At 36.8% G+C, this 22,882-nt stretch overlaps 1 long non-coding RNA gene and 1 other non-coding gene across 2 annotated transcripts in view; one reads left to right on the forward strand and one right to left on the reverse strand.

Annotated features, from left to right (window-relative positions):
* LOC139033173 (uncharacterized) overlaps nucleotides 1-22,882 on the reverse strand; it is a 417,354-nt gene that overhangs the window by 8,014 nt on the left and 386,458 nt on the right. The window lies entirely within an intron of this gene.
* On the forward strand, nucleotides 8,519-8,620 carry LOC139033244 (U6 spliceosomal RNA). The gene has a single exon (XR_011485865.1). It is a non-coding gene; the product is annotated as a U6 spliceosomal RNA (small nuclear RNA).

The raw sequence follows: 22,882 nt of genomic DNA on the forward strand, positions 1-22,882 counted from the left end.
ATAGAGGCTACACATATCATCACATATTACCAAGCCAAAAATATTGTTACATGTAAAATGATCTTGTAATACTTTTACAAATAGAAAAATAAACAATGAATGTATAAAGCAATATTAAATTTTACATGCTGATTTTGAAAACAAAATAAAGTAACTTTGTTTTCTTGTGACTAATTTTCCAGGCCCTCAATTTTTATTTATAAAATTTTAATTTAATCACTCTGAAATAAAATGACTAGTTATCATAATTATTCTCATAGAAGTTTTAAAATCTATCAATTCTAGTCTTCTCCCTAGATTGCATTACATGTCTCATCATCTATTTCTTAATATTTATTGTATGGTATAGGAATTATAAATAGCTTCCTTCAGAGTTTAATCTTTACATTTCAAAAAGAGAGCTCTTATAAAAGAAAAACCTTAACTTTCAAGACCTTTTTCTCCCTCTTATACTATAAAAGTCTGTTTTTGGAACTCAAGGCTACAAATTTGACTCTGTGATCTCTGAGGTCTTCTGGGATCTCAGACACTATTCTCCAGCAAAGCAGGAAGTATATAGGTACCAAAAAATGCCTCCTGCATATAGGAAGCATAATACTGCAACTATACTACTGATGGAGTATTTTTCCTAGTTTAATTTTATATTCCTTGACCATAGACTCAAGAACATTGTAACAGACTGATCCCTTGGAGACAATGTTCCCTTTCTTTCTCTCATTTCATATTTTTGCCTATCCCCTTCTCCCAGATAATATTAAATCTTGCTTTAGTATATGAATGACAAAATTAATGTGATTTAAACTGCAATGCTTAGTGGTAACTGAGAATATTTCCTTTGTTTTTAAATGCTCATGTTTAAGGAAATGGTATTTGAATTATGTATAGCTTCTATTTATTGACAATTTAACTCTGAGCTCAATGTTGTTCTCTTCTCTATCTATACACACTTTCCAGGTCATTTCATTCACTGTCATGGTTTTAAATGACATTTATGACTCATAAATGTGTAACTGCACCCTTGACCTTCTGGATGCCTATTTAATATCTCCTGTTAGATGTCTAAAAGGCATCACATATTTAACACAACTGGCTAAGTCTTCTAGATATCAAAGTCTGAAGTAAAAATCAATATTCTGGCATTATTTGGGAGGACAAATCCAGTTTAATAAATGCAAGGCGTAAAAGGATAATGAAATGCAGTTTAGATTCATCAACTATGTTCACTCAATACACAGACAACTCAAGGTTTGCAAGATCATACCTCAGAGCAGTCCACAGTGGGAATAAAGACAGAAATTGACAAGCTAAGTCATTTCTGTAGGGGGCATGAACACGTGCTTATGCATAACTGCATTCAAGAAAGGTTTTGTTTGACTCTCCTATTGAGAAAAAAATGTCCCCTAGAATTTGCAAAAATGACTGAGACACACCTGCAGTGTGTGACAACATGGGAGATGTTCTCAAATCTTTCATGAGGTGAAAGTCACTTTTTACAACTGAAAATGAAAAAGGTGCTACAGAAAGAAACGAAATTTTAAAACTGCATAAAAGCAAAGACTGGCTGAAATTGGTAACTTACTGAGTAAAGACAGTAACAATAACCCACACTAGAACTAACTCCTATGCAGTGACCCATTTACTATCCATGCTGGGATGAGACATGACCGGAGCCCACCACAGTGGAAACCAGCCTCAGCTGCAAGGCTGGAGTTCTGCTCTTTCCGAGTGCTCTGTGCACAGGGTGGTGCCACCTACCAAAGGCAGCCAGGGAGATGGGGAGCCTCTCTCACCAGCCTGCTTCTCACTGAACTGAGCTCTGGACTCCCAACGTGTATCTGCATAATTTTATGAAATGTCTAAATGCCATTCACTAGATTTAAAAAAAAAAAAAAAACAACTCTGGACCAAGTATATTGTGAACTTAAAAATGTTATGAGGAGGGTCACCAATTACGTTAACAACACTTTCTTTAAAAAATAGAATCACTTTCTTTTGAAATCAACCACAGTGGTGAGACATGTTTTTCTTTCCAGGTGGCCCGTGATGGCACACAGCTCTACTCGACAGCTCGGTACCAAATGCAGAGGCTCAATGAAGCATAAAGCTGGGAAGAACAAGTCTTTCATTTATTAGCAAGCATAGCTGGTTTGGAAAGGGGTTAAAGCCTTAAGTGAACAAATCTAGCTAATGGTGAATGAACTAGGTAGTTAAATTGCATACTTTTGATTTCCTTTGGTTAAAGGTAACACATACTTCCCTATCCAGAGATATGAGAGGTGTGGTTGCTTCAGTGTTAGTTTTCTTCTTATTATTTTTTTTCTATTTGTCCCTAGTCAGTTTTTAGCAAGCTAGAAAACTATGGATTCTACACAGGGCAGCTCTTTGTGAAAGTGGTTTATTTTGGCCACTGGAGAAAGAGTTGGGATTGAACAATCAAGTGGCACCTGTCTGTTTCTTCCCCCACAGAAAACACAGTTCCTATAATAAAATAGAGGAAAGAAGATGCTGTGAGGAGCTTGGCTCCTAACAGTTAGGATCAGAGCCTTGTACAGGAACTCCCGTGAATTGAGACTTTTCATTCTGTTTTATCAGAGTGCGTATATGTCCTATTTCAGGAAAAGTAAAACAGTCATTTACAAAAGAGAGTCAATCTGTATCTTAAGTGTTTTAATAAAAAGTTAAAACAAAAAAAAAGAAAGAAAGATTTTGTTGACCAGCTGCTGGGAGTGCTATAATGATTCAGACTCCAGCTATCACCTCCTTCAGAGAGCCATCTAATCCAACAGCACACATTTCCTGGGGCAGCTCACAACCAAAAGTGGATTACATAGGTAGAAAATTAGGCCGTGTTGGTCTACTTCAGGACATTTCTAATGGGCTTTACATGCCCAACCATAGGGTTAGCCAAAGTTTTGTTGAGTGTCTCTCACAGTTGCAAGTCTCCCTGTATCTAATCTTACTTTTGTATCCTTCCATACAAGTGATAACCCACAATAAATATACAACATGCTAATGTAAGTATTTCTATATTCCAACAGAGGTTGGCAATTTGATCTCTGGTTCCTCTGCCTTTTCTAAATCCAGGTTGTGTATTTGGAAGTTCTCAATTCATGTACCGCTGCAGCCTAGCTTGAAGGATTTTGAGCATAACCTTGCTAGCATATTAAATGAGCATACTTGTATTGTAGTTTGAACATTATTTGGCATTGTTATTCTCTGGGATTGGAATGAAAACTGATCTTTTCCAGCCCTGTGGCCACTGCTGTTTTCTAAATTTGCTGACCTATTGAGTGTCACACTTTAACAATAAAATCTTTTAGGATTTCAGATGGGAAATTTCAGAGCTCAGATGGGACTCCATCACCTCCACTAGCTTTCTTCGTAGTAATGCTTCCTAAAGCCCACTTAAATTCACACTCCAGGGTATCTGGCTCTAGGGGAGTGATCACACCATCCTAGTTATCCGGGTCAGTAAGATCTTTTTTAAAAGTTCTTCCATGGCTAATTCATTTCAATGTATGACAAAAACCACTGCAATGTTGTAAAGTAATTAGCCTCCAACTAATAAAAATAAATGGAAAAAAAAGATATATATGAAAAGAAAAGAATAAATAGGCATGCAAAAAATAAAAAAAAAATAAAAGTTCTTCCATGTATTCTTGCCACCTCTTCTTAATATTTTCTGCTTCTGGTAGGTCCTTACCATTTCTGTCCTATATTGTGCCCATATTTGCATGCAATGTTCCCTTGATATCTCCAGTTTTCTTGAAGAAGTCTTTAGTCTTTAGAATTCTATTGTTTTCCTCTACTTATTTTCTTTTTTTTTTTAATTTATTTTTTCCATTTATTTTTATTAGTTGGAGACTAATTACTTTACATCATTACAGTAGTTTTTGTCATACATTGAAATGAATTAGCCATGGATTTACATGTATTCCCCATCCTGGTCCCCCCTCCCACCTCCCTCTCCACCCGAACCCTCTGGGTCTTCCCAGTGCACCAGGCCCGAGCACTTGTCTCATGCACCCAACCTGGGCTGGTGATCTGTTTCACCTTAGATAATATACATGTTTCAATGCTGTTCTCTTGAAACATCCCACCCTCGCCTTCTCCCAGAGTCCACAAGTCTGTTCTATACATCTGAGTCTCTTTTTCTGTTTTGCATATAGGGTTATCGTTATCATCTTTCTAGATTCCATATATATGTGTTAGTATACTGTAATGGTTTTTATCTTTCTGGCTTACTTCGCTCTGTATAATGGGCTCCAGCAATCCCACTTCTGGGCATACACACCAAGGAAACCAGATCCTCTATTTATTTTCATTGTTCACTCAGGAAGACTTTCTTATCTCTCCTTGTGATTCTCAGGAGATCTGCATTCAACTAGATGTATCCTTTTCTTTCTCCTTTGCCTTTCGCTTCTCTTCTTTCCTCAGTTATTTGTAAGGCCTTCTCAGACAACTACTTTGCTATTCTTGCATTTCTTTTTCTTTGAGAGCGTTTAGATCACTGACTCCTGTACAATGTTATGAACCTCTGTCCATAGTTCTTCAGGCATTCTATCTACCAGATACAATTCATTGTATCTATTACTTATGTCTGCTATATGATCATAAGGGATTTGATTTAGGTCATACCTGAATGACCTAGTGATTTTTCCTATTTTCTCCAATTTAAGCCTTAAATTTGCAAAAAGGAGCTGATAATCTGAGCCTCAGCCAGATCTAGGCTTTGTTTTCGCTGACTATATAAAGCTTGTCCATCTTCATCTGTAAAGTACATAACCAATCTGATTTCAGTATTGGCCATCTGGTGATGTCCATGTGTAGAGTTATCTCTTGTGTTGTTGAAAAAGGGTGTCTGCTATGACCAGTATGTTCTCTTGGCAAAATTCTGTTAGCTTTTGCCCTGCTTCATTTTGTACTCCAAGGCCAGACTTGCCTGTTACTTCGGGTATATCTTGACTTCCTACTTTTGTATTCCAATTCCCTATAATGCAAAGGACATCATTTTTGGTGTGTGTTCTAGAAGGTCTTGGAGGTCTCCATAGAACTGATCAACTTCAGCTTCTTCAGCATTAGTGGTTGGGGCATAGAACTGGATTACTGTGATTTTGAACAGTTTTCCTTGAAAATGAACTCAGATAATTCTGTCAATTTTGAGGTTGCACCAAGTACTGCATTTCAGACTCTTTTCTGACTATGAGGGCTATTCTATTTCTTCGAAGGGATTCTTGCCCACAGTAGTAGATATAATTATCATCTGAATTAAGTTTGTCCATTTTAGTTCAGTGATTCCAAAATGGTGATGTCCACTCTTGCCGTTTTCTATTTAACCATTTTCAATTTACCTTGATTCATGGACCTAACATCCCAGGTTCCTATGAAATATTGCTCTTTACAGCACTGAACTTTAATTTCACCATTGAAAATATCCACAACTGAGTGTCATTCCAGCTTTGGCCCAGACTTTTCTTTTTTTCTGGAGCTATTTCTCTGTCCTTCCCCAGTGGCATATTGGACACCGACTGACCTAGGGGACTCATCTTCTGGTGTCATACCTTATGCCTTGTCATACTGTTCATTGGGTTCTCAAGGCAAGAAAACTGGGGTGGTTTGCCATTCCCTTCTCTAGTGGACCACGTTTTGTCAGAAGTATTCTGCTTTATTGACTACCATAAAGCCTTTGATTGTGCGGATCAGAACAAACTGTGGAAAAATTGTAAAAAGACAAGAATACCAGACCACCTTACCTGTGTCCTAAATGAAGGTCAAGAAGCAACAGTTAGAACCCAACATGAAACGATGGACTGGTTCAAAATTGCAAAAGGAATATGCCAAAGCTATATATTGTCATCCTGCTTATTTAACTTCTGTGCAGAGCACATTATGCAAAATACTGGGTTGGATGAAGCACATGCTGGAATCAAGATTTCTGGGAGAAATATTAACAATCTCAGATATGCAGATGATACCATTTTAATGGCAGAAAGTAAAGAGGAACTAAATAACCTTTTGATGAGGTTGAAAGGGGAGATTGAAAAAGTTTGCTTGAAAGTCAACATTAAAAGAACTAAGATCATGACATCCATTCCCATCACTTCAAATATAAAGGGAAAAAGAAGTAATGAAAGATTTTGTTTTATGTCTGTATAGTCAAAGCTATGGTTTTTCCAGTAGTCATGTACAAATGTGAGAGTTGGACCATAAAGAAGGCTGAGCACTGAAGAATTGATGCTTTCAAATTGTGATGATAAAGAAGACTCTTGAGAGTCCTTTTTACAGGAAGGAGATAAAACCAGTCAGTCCTATAGGAAATAAGCCTTGACTATTCATTTGAAGGACTGATGCTGAAGCTGAAACTCCAATACTTTGGCCACTTAATGTGAAGAGCCAACTCATTGTAAAAGACCCTGATGCTGGGAAAGCCTGAGGGCTAGAGGAGAAAGGGGGGGACAGAGGATGAGATATTTAGATGGCATCACCAACTCAATGGAAATGAGTTTGAGCAAACACCAAAAGATAGTGAAGGACAACAAATCTTGGTGTGCTACAGTACATGGGATCTCAAAGAGTTGGTCATGACTTAGAAACTGAGCATCAATGTAAGTATTTGTATTCAGAAAACTCAGCCTACAACATCATCTGTCTCTCATGTCTCATTAATCAAAGTCCATTTGATAAACAGTTAATTCCCCAAACATTTGAGTCATATCATCTGGCCCCTTGGTAGTTACTTAAGGATAAGATATCATTCTAGTTCACTGGCGACTGACTGAGTTTTAGCACTGATAGTCCTGCTTGTTCAATCCTAGGCAATGCATAATAAGTGTGTCACTATACTCAGGGAGACAGACCCCACACTACCTGGTGTGGAATTTCATTTAAATCTAGACATGGAAGACTAAGTAGCAACTTGATGCAGTACAGTTACCAATCATAAGACAGAATGAGGCAACTGAGGAAATGTGAAAAGGAGCATGCTTTGTTTGTCCAGTTCATTGTCCAGAATTGAACTAATTCATACATACTCTCCAAAATGTTCCTCTCATTCTTCCTCATGTCGGTATGCAGCACTGTCATTCATTAGTTTCTGAAGGCAAGAACTTTGGACTTCTCTATTTTTCTCACAATCCATATCTAGTCCGTCCTCAAATCCAGATGGTTCTACCATCAAAATATATACAGGATTTTATCCTTCTAACTTTTCCCATCACTATCACCATATTCAAGTTACTATGATTTTTTTTTCCTGGACTTCTGCAAGATGTTGCCTGACTGGTCGTCTTGACTTTAGTTTTCCCAATTCAATTAGTTCTCTAAACATTAAGCATATAATTAAATAAGCTGTTCTGATAACGTTAGTCCTCTACTTGAATTTCTTTGAATACTCACCATCACCCTTAAAATTTACAGTCTTGAGAGGTCAAGATGGTGGGATAGGAGGACGTGGAATTCACCTCCCTTCAATGAAAACATCAAAAATACATCCACATGTGAAGGAATTTTCACTGAAAAAAAAAATGGAGACTGAGAGAAAGACTATTTTCTGTAGCAGTCTCTAAGTAAGATTTACACTGAGTTTGGAAGGAAGGGAAGACAAGCAATCAATTTGGGGCCTGCACATCTTGGAGGGGACACAGAAGAGGACAGTGATTATACAGGTTTGAAGGTCCTCTCTGGGGAGTAAGAAGTTTGAGCCTCATATTAGGCACCCCAGTCCTGGGGTTGAACACTGATAGTACAAATCTCCTTAACTTGTTTGAAAACAAGTGGGACTGAGAGCAGGACTGTAAGAAACCTAGACACCACTCATAAAGCGTATATATACATTTGTATAATCCCAAAACAAGGAGGAGTAAGAAGATTGAAACTGCCCAGGATCATTGCTGACTATTCCTCACTGCCCTGGTATGTGCCCCATCCTGAGCTACATGCCAGCTCTGGCTCCTCCTGTTCCATGGTGAAGGAATATAGTGGCTGAGAGGAGTGCACAATTGTTAGGAAACAAGTGGCTCAGACTCAGAAAGGCATCTGAACAGAGCAGGGACAACCAACTATTTCTGGTGCTTATTTTGGGAGTAGACTGGATATCTGGTGCCAGGACCACTGCAACCCATGCGTAATCCATGCCAAGTACCTGTATCAGACCCTCTTACTCCAGCACTGCTCCCCTTTGGAGTGAGGGTGATGATGCCGGGAGGTAGAGGGCATACATTTAGAGGGAACAGAACCAGCATGGGTCAAAAACTCAGGGCTTATGCTCCAGCAACATGGAATCCAACCCCTCTACCAATAGGATGGTGTTGGCCACTGAACAGAAGAGGCATCCCAGGACAAACTTGACCATAATTCTAGCTGCTCCATCTCCAGCCTCATCTCTTACCAACTGGCAGCACACCCAGGGGAAATATATGACCCATGTTCACTTCAGATCCAGCTTTCCCACCAAAGAAACTGTGAACAGACTGTATATGGACACTCCCACACAAGGATACCACATCAAGATCATCATAGGGTGCTCACTGTGGCAGCACATATACCAAAATTGGAATGATATAGATTAGCATGGCCCCTGTGAAAGAATGACATGCAAATTTATGAAGCATTCCATATTTTTTATTTGAAGAATCAGTATTGTCAAAATGACTATACAATCCAGAGCAATCTACAGATTCAATGCAATCCAAATCAAATTACCAATGACATTTTATAAAGAATCAGCATTTAAAAATTGAAAATTTGTATGGAAACACGAAAGACCATGAATAGCTAAAGCAATCTTGAGAAAGAAAAACAGAACTGGAGAAATCAGTCTCCCTGACTTCAGACTATAGTTAGTACAAATCTACAGTAATCAATACAGTATAATCCTGGCACAAAATGGAAATACAGATCAATAGAACATGATAGAAAACACAGAGATAAACCCACACACCTATAGTTACCTAATCTGTGACAAAGGAGGCAAGAATACATGGTTAAGAAAAGACAGTAATATGTAAAAGGATGAAATAAGAAGACTCCCTAATACCATACAAAAACATAAATTCAAAATGGATTCAAAACCTAAATCTAAGGCTGGACACTCTAAAACTTTTAGAGTAAAACATAGGCAGAACACTCTCTGACAAACATCACAGGGGAATCATTTTTGATCTTCCTCCTAGAGTAATGAAAATAAAAATAAAAATGTAAAAATGGGACCTAACTAGACTTAGGGCTTCCCTGGTGGCTCAGATGGTAAAGAGTTAGACACAAATGAGCAACTAAGTGCAGCACAACTAAACTTGAAAGGTTCTGCACAGCAAAAGAAACAATAAACGAAACCAAAAGACAACCCAGAGAATGAAAGAATATTTGCAAATAAAGCAACCAACAACGATTTAATCTCAAAATATGCAAACAGCTTATGTATCTCAATATCAAAAAACAAACAACTCAATAAAGATGAACATAAGATCTAAATAGATGTTTTCAAAGAATACATACCATTGGCCACAAAGCATATAAAAAACTGTTCAATATCACTAGATATTAGAGAAATGCAAATCAGTACTGCAATGAGGTATCATCTCACACTGATAAGAATGGCCAACATCAAAAAATCTTACATCAAAAAATCTAGAAGCAATAAATGCTGGAGAGAGTGTGAGAAAAGCAAACCCTCTTGCACTGTTGGAAGGAATGTATTTAAATAGCTAATAACATTATGGAGAACTATTAAGGTTCCTTAAGAAACTAAAAATAGAGCTACTGTATGATTCAACAATTCCACTCCTAGGCCTATATCCAGAGAAAACCATAACTTGAAAAGATTCATACACCTCAGTGTTCACTGTAGCACTATTTACAACAGCCAGAACACAGAAACAACCTAAATGTCTATCAACAAGGAATGGATAAAGAAGATGTGGTACATATATGCAATGGAATATTAGCCATAAACAAGAACAAAATAATGTCATTTGCAACAACATGGATGGACCTAGAGATTGTCAAACTGAGTGTATTAACTCAGACAGTGAAAAACAAACATCATATAATATTGCTTATATGTGGAATCTAAAAACAAAATGGAACAAATTAACTTATTTACAAAACAGATCTAGAGTCACAGATGTAGAAAACAACTTAAATGCTGTTGGTGGGTTAGAGTAGAGGAGGATTAAATTGGAAGATTGGGATTGACACATACAACACTACTAAAATAGATTAATAATAGTAATAATAGATAAGAGCACAGGAAACTCTTCTCAATACTCTGTAATGACCTATACAGGAAAATAATTTTTAAAAGTGTAGATAAATATATGTATTAATATAGCAGATTCATTTTGCTGTACAGCAGAAACTAACCTAACATCTTATATCAATTATACGCCAATATTTTTTAAGGAGTGCATAGGAAACATTTTTTAAAAAGAGAGAACATCATAAGTAGCTGTTTCACATAATCTCATAGTGACAGTAAAAGATGACAGAGGAATTTATGTCAAATAAAGGACGAAAAACACACAGAAAAAAAACAATTAATGAAAGAGATAATTTACCAGATAGGTTTTAAAGCATCAGTAATAAAATGCTAACAAAACTAGGGGAAAAAATAGATAAACACAGTGAGAATCTTAATAAAGAAGTAGAAAATATAAAAAGGAATCATTGGTTAAATATAAGACATGACATCATAAAATTTGTAGAACAGAACATAGGCAAAACATTCTCTGACATAAATTGTACCGAAGTTTTCTTAGGTCATTCTCTGAAGGTTATAAAAATAAAATCAAAAGTAAACAAATGGGACCTAATCAAACTTTCAAGATTTTGCACAGCAAAGTAAATCATAAACAAAACAAAAAGACAATCTATGGATTGGGAGAAAACAAACAAACAATGTAAAACAATAGGATAAATTTCTAAAATATATAAATAGCTCACACACCTCAATAGCTCAAATAGCTGAATCAAAAGATGGGTAGAAGACCTAAAAAAAAAAAATTTCTCCGAACAAGACATACAGATGACCAACAGGCACATGAAAAGATACTCAAAGTCACGAATTACTCAGTTCAGTTCAGTTCAGTCGCTCAGTCGTGTCTGACTCTTTGTGACCCCATGAATCGCAGCATGCCAGGCCTCCCTGTCCATCACCAACTCCCGGAGTCTACCCAAACCCATGTCCATTGAGTCGGTGATGCCATCCAGCCATCTCATCCTCTGTCGTCCCCTTCTCCTCCTGCCCTCTTTTTTTCCCCAGCATTAGGGTCTTTTCCAATGAGTCAACTCTTCGCATGAGGTAGCCAAAGTATTGGAGTTTCAGCTTCAACATCAATCCTTCCAATGAACATCCAGGACTGATCTCCTTTAGGATGGACTGGCTGGATCTCCTTGCAGTCCCAGGGACTCTCAAGATTCTTCTCCAACACTAATTACTAGAGAAATGCAAATCAATACTACAACAAGGTACACTCTCACACCAGTCAGGTTGGCCATCATAAAAAATTCTACAATGAATAAATGCTGAAGATTTTGTGGAGCAAAGGGAACCCTCTCACACTGTTGGTGGGAATATAGATTGGTAAAACCCTATGGAGAACAGTATATATGTTCCTTAAAAAACTAAAAATGAACTACTATATGATTCAGCAAACTCACTTCTGGGCATACACCCAGAGAAAATCATAATTTGAAAAGATGCATATAGTGCAATGTCCATTGCAACACTACAATAATGAGGACATGGAAGCAACTTTAATGTCCAATGACAGAGAACTGGATAAAGAAGTTATATATATATGTGATATTACTCAACTATTAGAAAGAATGAAATAATGGCATTTGTAGCATCATGGGTGGACCTAGAGATTAGCACACTAAATGAAGTCAAAGAAAGACAAATACCATATTATGTCAGTCATATGTGGAATCTAATATTTTTTTTTAAATTGATACAAGTGAACTTATTTACAAAACAGAAACAAACTTACAGATATTGAAAACAAACTTATGGTTACCAAAGGGGAAAAGTGTGTGTGTGGGTGGGGGGCGGGGTGGAAGGATAAAACAGGAGTTTGAGATTAACATAAACACACTACTATATATGCAATAGATAACCAACAAGGAACTACTGTATAGCACAGGGAACTCTCCTCAATATTCTGTGATAACTAATATGAAAAAATCATCTGAAAAAGAATAAATATATGCATATGTATAACTGTATCACTTTGCTGTACATCTGAAACTAACAAATTTGTAGTTACTAACAAATTTGTTAGTTACTAACACTAAAATAAATATTTTAATTCAAAAATTCATTTATTCAATTAGGAAAAAGTGAAAAAATCTTTAGTAATACTCATTATCATCAAAATGAAAAATAACTTTAATACCTTTCACAGTATCAGCATATCTAAAATATAACTAGTCAAAGTTAGATGAATCTAAGTCATTTGTTTCTTCCAGTACTTTTCTTTTTTTATAGAGAAATTATACATTTATAATATACAAAACTAAACACAAATGAAGTTTGTGAGCATGAGGTTTCTAAGATCATAGATCGGGAATCCCAAAATATGGCTAGATTGGAAGTGCAATGGGCTTCTTCCTTTGGTAGTGCTAGCTCTTAGTGGACCAGAGAAAGCTCTCCAGTGACTTCTGTCTTAACTCCCTAGATATTCCTTTTGTGGAATCTGTGAGGATGAATTGGAAGGATTGACCCTAATAATTCAAGGGCAATAATCACTTTTTCTTTACTGGCCAACACTTCACCACCTCTTTTGTTATCACATATACTGGCTTCCCTGGTGGCTCAGACAGTAAAGAATCTGCCCACAGTGTGGGAGACCTAGGTTGGATCCCTGGGTTGGGAAGATCCCCTGGAGGAGGGCATGGCAATCCACTCCAGTATTCTTGCCTGGAGAATCCCCATGAACAAAGGAGCCTGGCCGGTTACAATCCAAGGGGTCGCAAAGAGTCGGACACAACTGAGTGACTGAGCACAGCACAAACACAAACGAGTCCCCAAGCCATTCCGGGCTTAAGGCAACAGTTCTAAATATTCTAAACCCCCTTCTATGTGTCTGACACTATTCATTCCACATAGTTGATGGCTTGTTTCCTTAGCATTTTAGTGTTGAGTATTGCACTTTATACTAATCCATGTACTCAAAGTTCTGCTGTAAATATTGCTATTGTTTTTCCCTTTCTCTTCCTCCTTCTCCCTGTACTTTCCTGCAACTCACTTTATTACTCTACCCCAACCCTAGATTATCAATGTTAATAGCCTGGTATACATGCCTCAATATTTTCCTCAGTCCTCACAAAATTATTCACATACCTATACATGTGTATTTGCATTTATGCCATTTAAGTCTTGTTATATGTAAATAAACCTTTTAAACTTCACTGCATTTCATTTTTCTCACTTAGTATTGCATTGTGAAAGTTCTTTAAAAAAAAGAATCCTCACTTTTTTTTCATTTATTTTTATTAGTTGGAGGCTAATTACAATAAGTCGAGTGGTCTAAAATATAACATGGTATCTTAACATCTGCATGATACTCCATTATGTGAAATGATCCACATTTTTTTCTATTATTCAACAGTGTTACATACATCCTTATACACTGGTACTTTTTTATCTATTACAGATCTCCATAAGGACCAAATTACTTTCCCTAAAGACCTGAATAATTCATATTATATCAGCAAAATTGGAAGATACATTTCACCCACATTTCCATTAGCATGGCTTTTCTTATTTTTGTCACTATCTTGGGTGAAAAATGCTATCTCAATTTTAATTAGCATTTTTCTGGTGGCATTTATAAACATTGTCCCACAGATGTATTTTCACATTTTAGCCAGCTTTAACTTGTATTTAAATAAATGATCCCTTTGTGTGTTTTGCCATTTATTCTATTTAGCTGTTTGTCTTATGTATGAATGATAATTATCTTTTTCTTTAATAGACACTGTAGGTACAAACAGGCCCAATACCTACAGGAATTTGGGCAAGAGGATAAATACTATATATTTATCTATTTTGTTTATGCATATTTTGCCATAAAAAAGTTTTTTGCTTTATATTGTCAAATGCGTACATCTTTCCTTTCAAAGCTTCTGGATTCACTTTCTTCAATTAGAAATATTTGCCCAACCCATACTTTACACTACAATCTCCTAAATTTTCTGCATAATTTCTAGTGCATTCTTTAAACTTAAATGTTTATGCATCAGTATGGATTTTTGCATGTACCAAGGAATTTTTTTTAATAAATCATTCTTCTTAACAAATTAAGCCATTTCTTTTCATAGATTATATTTTCAGGTACGTATAGATTTATTTGTGGGCCCCTTATTTTATTCCAACTTGCCTATACTCAATCTTAAAGCTATAACACCTATTATTATTTTCTTTTTTTTCCCATTATTTCTTCCCTGTACTCATGCCTTTATATGTCCACATAGACTGTTATTATTTTAAACAAATTTTTAAATCTGGAATTTTATTAGAATTTCTTTGATTTCTATATGTAGCTCTGTTTTTTTCCTAGTAGAGAGAAACACCCTTGAACTCTGGGTATTTATCTAAATATGCAGCTTCCCTGGTGGCTGAGATGGTTAATAATCTGCCTGCAATGCAGGAGACCCAGATTCGACCCCTGCCTTGGGAAGATACACTGGAGAAGGGAATAGCAAAACACCCCAGTCTTGCTGGATTCTCTTTCCTTGAGAATCCCATGGACAGAGGAACCTGGCAGGCTACAGTCCATGGGGTTGCAGAGTCAGATATGACAGCGACTAACACACAGTCAATTAACAAAACTGTTATAAACACTAAAAGTGTATTTTCTATAGTACCATGATGAAAGAAAAGAATATTTTCCATTACTTGCATCAATATTTAATTTTCTTTTTTGCATTATAATTTATTTTCAAATAATAATGATAACAGTATTCTACTATTTTAATATAAATGGTTTCAGCATTTTAGCACATAAAATCACTTCTGCTATTGGTATTTTTATGAATACATTTTCTCAGATTTCATTATTTCCTTTCCTTTTCTATTATATGTCAACTTTTTTAAGTAATAGGGAACCGAATTTTATCAAATATGTCTAGTGTTATCACATTTTCTCTGGAACCTATTAATTAAATATAATATTAGATATCCTGATGTTGATAAATCCTTATAATTCTAGAATAAATTTTGTTTACACATATACTTTTCTATACTGAAATGTTGAATATGCTATTTAATTTAGAACTTTAGCATTCATATTCTTAAATAAGTTTTATTCATAGTTTTCTTTTGATATTATCTTTACCAAGTTAGAACATTAGGGTCTATTGGTTTCATGTATTGAAGCTTTTTCATCAGTAGCACTGGATGGCTTAGACAAAATTGATTCATTTAGCCTTTCTTTTATTTTCTCTTTTTTGACATTTTCTTATTACTCAGTATATTGGCATACAAGAAAAAGGTGGATAATACCTTGACATATTTTATGATTTTTTATAAATTTATTCATTTTAATTGGATGCTAATTACTTTACAATATTGTACTGGTAATATTGCCATCAATCAGCAACGGGTGTACATGTGTTACCCATCCTGAATCCCCTCCCACCTGCCTCCCCATCCCATCCCTCTGGGTCATCTCAGTGCACCAGCCCCGAGCACCCTGTCCCATGCATCAAACCTGGACTGGCAATCCATTTTACATATGATAATATATATGTTTCAATGCCATTCTCCCGAATCATCCCACCCTCGCCATTTCCCACAGAGTCCAAAAGACTGTTCTTTACATCTATGTGTCTCTTGCTGTCTCACATATAGGGCCTTTGTGACTGTCTTTCTAAATTCCATATAGCATTAGCATTAGTATACTGTATTGATGTTTTTCTTTCTGACTTACTTCCGTCTGTATAATAGGCTCCAGTTTCATCCACCTCATTAGAATTGATTCAAATGTATTCTTTTTAATGGCTGAGTTATATTCCATTGTGTATACATACCACAGTTTTCTTATCCATTTGTCTGCTGATGGACATCTAGGTTGCTTCCATGTCCTGGCTATTGTAAACAGTGCTCTGGTGAACGTTGGGGTACATGTGTCTCTTTCAGTTCTGGATTCCTTGGTGTGTATGCCCAGGAGTGGGATTGCTAGGACATATGGCAGTTCTATTTCCAGTTTTTTAAGGAATCTCCACACTGTTCTGCAGAGTGGCTGTACTAGTTTGCATTCCCACCAACAGTGTCAGAGAGTTTCCTTTTCTCCACATACTCTCCAGAACCTATTGTTTGTACATTTTTGATAGCAGCCATTTTGACTGGCGTGAAATGGTACCTCATTGTGGTTTTGATTTGCATAATGAGTGATGTTGAGCATCTTTTCATGTGTTTGTTAGGAATCTGTATGTCTTCTTTGGAGAAATGTCTGTTTAGTTCTTTGGCCCATTTTTTAATTGGGTCGTTTATTTTTCTGGAATTAAGCTGCAGGAGTTGCTTATATATATATTTGAAGTTAATTCTTCGTCACTTGCCTCATTCTCTGACTCTGAAGGCTGTCATGTCACTTTGCTTACAGTTTCCTTTGTTGTGCAAAAGCTTAAAGTTTAATTAGGTCCCTTCTGTTTATTTTTGCTTTTATTTCCATTACTCTGGGAGGTGGGTCACAGAGGATCCTGCTGTGGTTTATGTTGGAGAGTGTTTTGCCTGTTTTCCTCTAGGAGTTTTATAGTTTCTGGTCTTACACTTAGGTCTTTAATCCATTTTGAGTTTATTTTTGTGTATGGTGTTAGAAAGTGTTCTAGTTTCATTCTTTTACAAGTGGATAGCCAGTTTTCCCAGCACCACTTGTTAAAGAGGTTGTCTTCTTTCCATTGTATATCCTCACCTCCTTTGGTGAAGATAAGGTGTCCATGGGTGTATGGATTTATCTCTGGGCTTTCTATTTTGTTCCATTGATCTATGTTTCTGTCTTTGTGCCAGTACCATACTGTCTTGATGACTGTGGCTTTGTAGTAGAGCCTGAAGTCAGGCAGGTTGATTCCTCCAGTTCCATTTTTCTTTCTTAAGATTGCTTTGGTTATTCAAGGTTTTTTGTATTTCCATACAGATTGTGAAATTATTTGTTCTAGTTCTGTGAAAAATATTGTTGGTTGCTTGATAGAGATTGTGTTGAATCTATAGATTGCTTTGGGTAGTACACTTATTCTCACCATATTGATTCTTCCAACCCATGAAAATGGTATATTTATCCATCTATGTGTGTCCTCTTTTATTTCTTTCATCAGTATTTTATAGTTTTCTATATATAGGTCTTCTGTTTCTTTAGGTGGATATATTCCTAAGTATTAGATTCTTTTCTGTGCAATTGTGAATAGATTTGTTTACTTAATTTCTCTTTCTGTTTTGTCATTGTTAGTGTATAGGAATGCAAGGGATTTCTCTGTGTTAATTTTATATCCTTAAACTTTATTATATTCATTGATTAGCTCTAGTAACTTTCTGGTGGAGTCTTCAGGGTTTTCTATGTAGAGGATCATGTCATCTGCAAACATTGAGAGTTTTACATCTTCTTTTCCAATCTGGATTCTTTTTATTTCTTTTTCTGCTCTGATTGCTGTGGCCAAAACTTCAAAAGCTATTTTGAATAGTAGTGGTGAGAGTGGGCACCCTTGTCTTATTCCTGACTTTAAGGGAAATGCTTTCCATTTTTCACCATTGAGGATAATGTTTCCTGTGGGTTTGTCATGTATAGCTTTTATTATGTTGAGGTATGTTCTTTCTATTCCTGCTTTCTGGAGGGTTTCTATCATAAATGGATGTTGAATTTTGTCAAAGGCTTTTTCTGCATCTGTTGAGACAATCATATGGTTTTTATGTTTCAATTTGCTAATGTGGTGTGTTACAATGATTGATTTCCGAATATTGAAGAATCCTTGCATTCCTGGGATAAAGCCCACTTGGTCATGATGTATGATCTTTTTAATACATCGTTGGGTTCTGTTTGCCAGAATTTTGTTAAGGATTTTTGCATCTATGTTCATCAGTGATATAGGCCTGTAGTTTTCTTTTTTGGTGACATCTTCGTCTGGTTTTGGTATTAGGGTGAAAATGGCCTCATAGAATGAGTTTGAAAGTTTACCTTCCTCTGCAATTTTCTGGAAGAGTTTCAATAGAAGAGGTGTTAGCTCTTCTATAAATTTTTGGTAGGATTCAGCTGTGAAGCTGTCTGGTCCTGGGCTTTTGTTTGCTGGAAGATTTCTGATTACAGTTTCAATTTCCAGGCTTGTGATGGGTCTGTTAAGATCTTTTATTTCTTCCTGGTTTAGTTTTGGAAAGTTGTACTTTTCTAAGAATTTGTCCATTTCTTCCACATTGTCCATTTTATTGGCATATAGTTGCTAATAGTAGTCTCTTATGATCCTTTGTATTTCTGTGTTGTCTGTTGTGATCTTTCCTTTTCCATTTCTAATTTTGTTGATTTTATTCTTCTCCCTTTGTTTCTTGATGAGTCTGGGTAATGATTTGCCTATTTTATTTATCTTCTCAAGGAACCAGCTTTTAGCTTTGTTGATTTTTGCTATGGTCTCTTTTGTTTCTTTTGCATTAATTTGTGCCCTAATTTTTAAGATTTCTTTCCTTCTTCTAACCCTGGAGTTCTTCATTTATTCATTTTCTAGTTGCTTTAAGTGTAGAGTTCGGCTATTTAGTTGACTTTTTTCTTGTTTCTTGAGTTAATCCTGTATTGCTATGAACCTTCCAATTAGCACTACTTTTACCATGTCCCATAGGTTTTGGATTGTTGTGTCTTCATTTTCTTTCATTTCTATGTATATTTTGATTTCTTTTTTGATTTCTTCTGTGATTTGTTGGTTATTCGGCAGTGTGTTGTTCAGCCTCCATATGTTGGAATTTTTAATAGTTTTTCTCCTGTTTTCACATCTAATCTTACTGCATTGTGGTCAGAAAAGATGCTTGTAATGATTTCAATTTTTTTGAATTTGCCAAGGCAAGATTTATGGCTTAGGATGTGATCTATCCTGGAGAAGGTTCTGTGTGCACTTGAGCAAAAGGTGAAATTCATTGTTTTGGGTTGAAATGTCATATAGATATCAATTAGGTCTAACTGGTCTATTGTAACCTTTAAAGTTTGTGTTTCCTTGTTAATTTTCTGTTTAGTTGATCTATCCATAGGTGTGAGTGGGGCAGTAAAGTCTCCCACTATTATTGTGTTTTTTAATAATTTCCCGTTTCATACTTGTTAGCATTTGCCTTACATATCGCACTGATCCTATGTTGGGTGCATATATATTTATAATTGTTATATCTTCTTCTTGCGGTAGTCCTTTGATCATTATGTAGTGTCTTTCTTTGTCTCTTTTCATGCCTTTATTTTAAAGTTTATTTTATTTGATGTGAGTATTGCTACTCCTGGTTTCTTTTGGTCTCTATTTGCATGGAATATCTTTTTCCAGCCCTTCACTTTCAATCTTTATGTGTCCCTTGTTTTGAGGTGGGTCTCTTGTAGATAGCATGTATAGGGGTCTTATTTTTGTATCCGTTCAGCCATTCTTTGTCTTTTGGTTGAGGCATTCAACCCATTTACATTTAAGGTAATTATTGATAAGAATGGTTCCATTGCCATTTGCTTTGTTGTTTTGGGTTCGATTTTACACACCCTTTCTGTGTTTTCTCTCTAGAGAAGATCCTTTAGCATTTATTGAAGAGCTGGTCTGGTAGTGCTGAATTCTCTCAGCTTTCACTCGTTTGTAAAGCTTTTGATTTCTGCTTCATATTTGAACGAGATCCTTGCTTGGTACAGTAATCTGGGTTGTAAGTTTTTCTGTTTCATTGCATTAAGTATATTCTGCCATTTCCTTCTGGCCTGAAGAATTTTTATTGAAAGATCAGCTGTTATCTTTATGGGAATCCTCTTGTGTGTTTGTTGTTTCTCCCTTGCTGCTTTTAATATTTGTTCTTTGTGTTTGGTCTTTGTTAATTTGATTAATATGTGCCTTGGGGTGTTTCACCTTGGGTTTGCCCTGTTTGGGACTCTCTGGGTTTCTTGGACTTGGGTGGCTAGTTCCTTCTGCATTTTAGGGAAGTTTTCAACTATTATCTCCGCAAGTATTTTCTCATGGCCTTTTATTTTTGGTCTTCTTCTTTTAGGACTGCTATAATCTGAATGTTGAATCATTTAAAATTGTCCCAGAGGTCTCTGAGGTTGTCCTCATTTCTTTTAATTCTTTTTTTCCTTTTTTCCTTTCTGTTTCATTTATCTCTACCATTCTATCTTCTACCTCACTTATCCTAATTTCTGCCTCTTTTATTCTACTGCTGGTTACCTCCAGAGTGTTTTTTATCTCATTTATTGCATTATTCATCATATATAAACGCTTTTTTATTTCTTCGAGGTCCTCTTTAAACATTTCTTTCATTTTCTCAATCTTTCTCTCCAGGCTATTTGTCTGTAACTCCTTTTCATTTTCAAGATTTTGGATCATTTTCACTATCATTATTCTGAATTATTTTCCAGGTAGATTCCCTATATCTTCCTCTTTTGCTTGGTTTTGTGGGCATTTATCCTGTTCCTTTACCTGCTGAATATTTCTCTGCCTTTTCATCTTGTTTAGATTGCTGTGTTTGGGATGGCCTTTCTGTATTCTGACAGTTTGTGGTTTTTTATTGTGGAGGTTCCTCACTGTGGGTGGGGTTGGATGGGTGGTTTGTCAAGTTTTCCTGGTTAGGGAAGCTTGTGTTAATGTTCTGGTGGGTAGAGCTGGATTTTTTGTCTCTGGAGTGCAATCAGGTGTCAGTAGTGAGTTTTGAGATGTCAACTGGTTTAGTGTGACTTTGGGCAGGCTTTATATTCGAGCTCAGATTATGTTCCTGTGTTGCTGGAGAATTTACGTGGAATGTCTTGCTATGGAAGTTGTTGGCTCTTGGGTAGAGCTTGGTTTCAGTGTAGGTATGGATGCTTTTGGATTAGCTCTTATTGACTAATATTCCCTGGAGTCAGGAGTCCTCTGGTGTTCTCAGGTTTTGAACTTAACCCTCCTGCCTCTGGATTTCAGTCTCATTCTTACAGTAACCTCAAGACTTCTCCTTCTATTCAGCCCTGATGATAAAACATTTAGGTTAATGATGAAAAGTTTCTCCACACTGAAGGACACCCGGATAGGTTCACAGAGTTACATGGAGAAGAGATGAGGGAGGAGGGAGATAGAGATCACCAGAAGGAGAAGAGGGGGAATCAAAAGGGGAGAGAGCAATCTAGCCAGTAATCAATTCCCTATATGCTGTCCACAATCTGGGCCCCTCAGAGATGTTCATGGAGTTACACAGAGAAGAGAAGAGGGGGGAAGGAGATAGAGGTGACCAGGAGGAGAAAAGTGGAATCAAAAGGAGAGAGACAGATCTAGCCAGTAATCAGTTCCCTTAGTGTTCTCCACAGCCTGGAACACACAAAGAGATTCACAGAGTTGGGTAGAGAAGAGAAGGGGGAGGGAGGAGATAGACATGACCTGGTGGAGAAAAAGGAGAGTCAAGGGAGAGAAAGCAATCAAGCCAGTAATCACATTCCCAAGTGAAAATGGGTGCTGAAGATTGGGTTTTACATGTACAAAATTGATAACAAATACTAAAAAGCAAAGATTAAAAATCTAGAGTAGAGTTTAGACTCTCAAAAATACAACATTTAAAACACACACACACACACACACACACATATATATATATATATATATATATATATATATATATATATAAGTTTGCTTTCAAATAGGGTCTTTTTTTGCAAAGTAATAGGTTATAAAAATAAAAATTAAAGGAGTAATAGTGGACTTAAAATTTTTTAAAAATAAAAAAATGATAATAGTAAAAATATATCTAGGAATTTCTCTGGAGATGTTGCAGACAGTATGGGGTAGGTTCTGTTTCAGATAGTTCCTTGATCTGGCTTTTACTTCTCAAGATCTATAGACCCCTTCCAATGTAGTTGGTGCTAACTACAGTGTTTTAATCTGTTGCACCTGTCACTTCCAAAGCAGTTCCCTCTGTTTATTTTAGCTTCTTCGGTTCGCTGGTCTCTTCAGTGTTTATTTTCTGTCCTGACACAAAGGGGCAAAGGTGGTCACTTATTTAGGCTCACTTGTTCAGTTGTGCTGTGGGGAGGGAGGTACACTGCAAACAAATATCACTAGTGTGTGTAGGGAGTACTCGCAGTGTTTCAGGGGCACTGAGTTTGCCGCCGCTCACGGCATGTGTGCTTTCATGGTCTACACTTCTCAGGCTCTAGGTTGCTCTGCCGGGAACTGTCTGAGGTGTGCCCTGGGTTATGTGCACTTTCCAGGTTTAAGCCACTCAGGTTCAAGTTCTGGAGTACTCCCCAAAGGTGCGTACTCGGTTGGGCCTGAGTTTTGTGCCTTTCCCAGGTCCGAGTAGCTCAGGTGACCAGGTGCTTGGCGAGCACAGTCACCCTTCAGGTGGGTGGTATGTCTTGTCGCTGCCCCCATCCCAGCCGTTTGGTTTTCTGGGTGTACAACGGGCATGCCTTCTCAGGTGTTCTGTGTGTCTCTTCTGTGGAGCTGATCTCTGGCTGCGACCCTCCTGACTGATGTCAACCATCCAGAATCCCAAAAACTCTTGGCTAACAACAGAGCCTGTTTGCAGTTTGGTAGAGGATGCCTCTCTGGGGCTGTACTTGCCCCTTTCCAGCTCTGGTTAACCTCTGCGTGCTTGTCTCTGGTGGGGGATGGGCCAGTCTGCAGTCTGCTAGCTCTTCTCCGGTGTTTGCTCAGTCCTTTGTTCTGTTAACAGGCCTAGCAGTGCCCCAGGTTAGGGCTTTTCACAGAACAGTTT

This window comes from Odocoileus virginianus, chromosome X, assembly GCF_023699985.2.
Source record: "Odocoileus virginianus isolate 20LAN1187 ecotype Illinois chromosome X, Ovbor_1.2, whole genome shotgun sequence".
In the NCBI taxonomy this organism is placed as follows: Eukaryota; Metazoa; Chordata; class Mammalia; order Artiodactyla; family Cervidae; genus Odocoileus; species Odocoileus virginianus.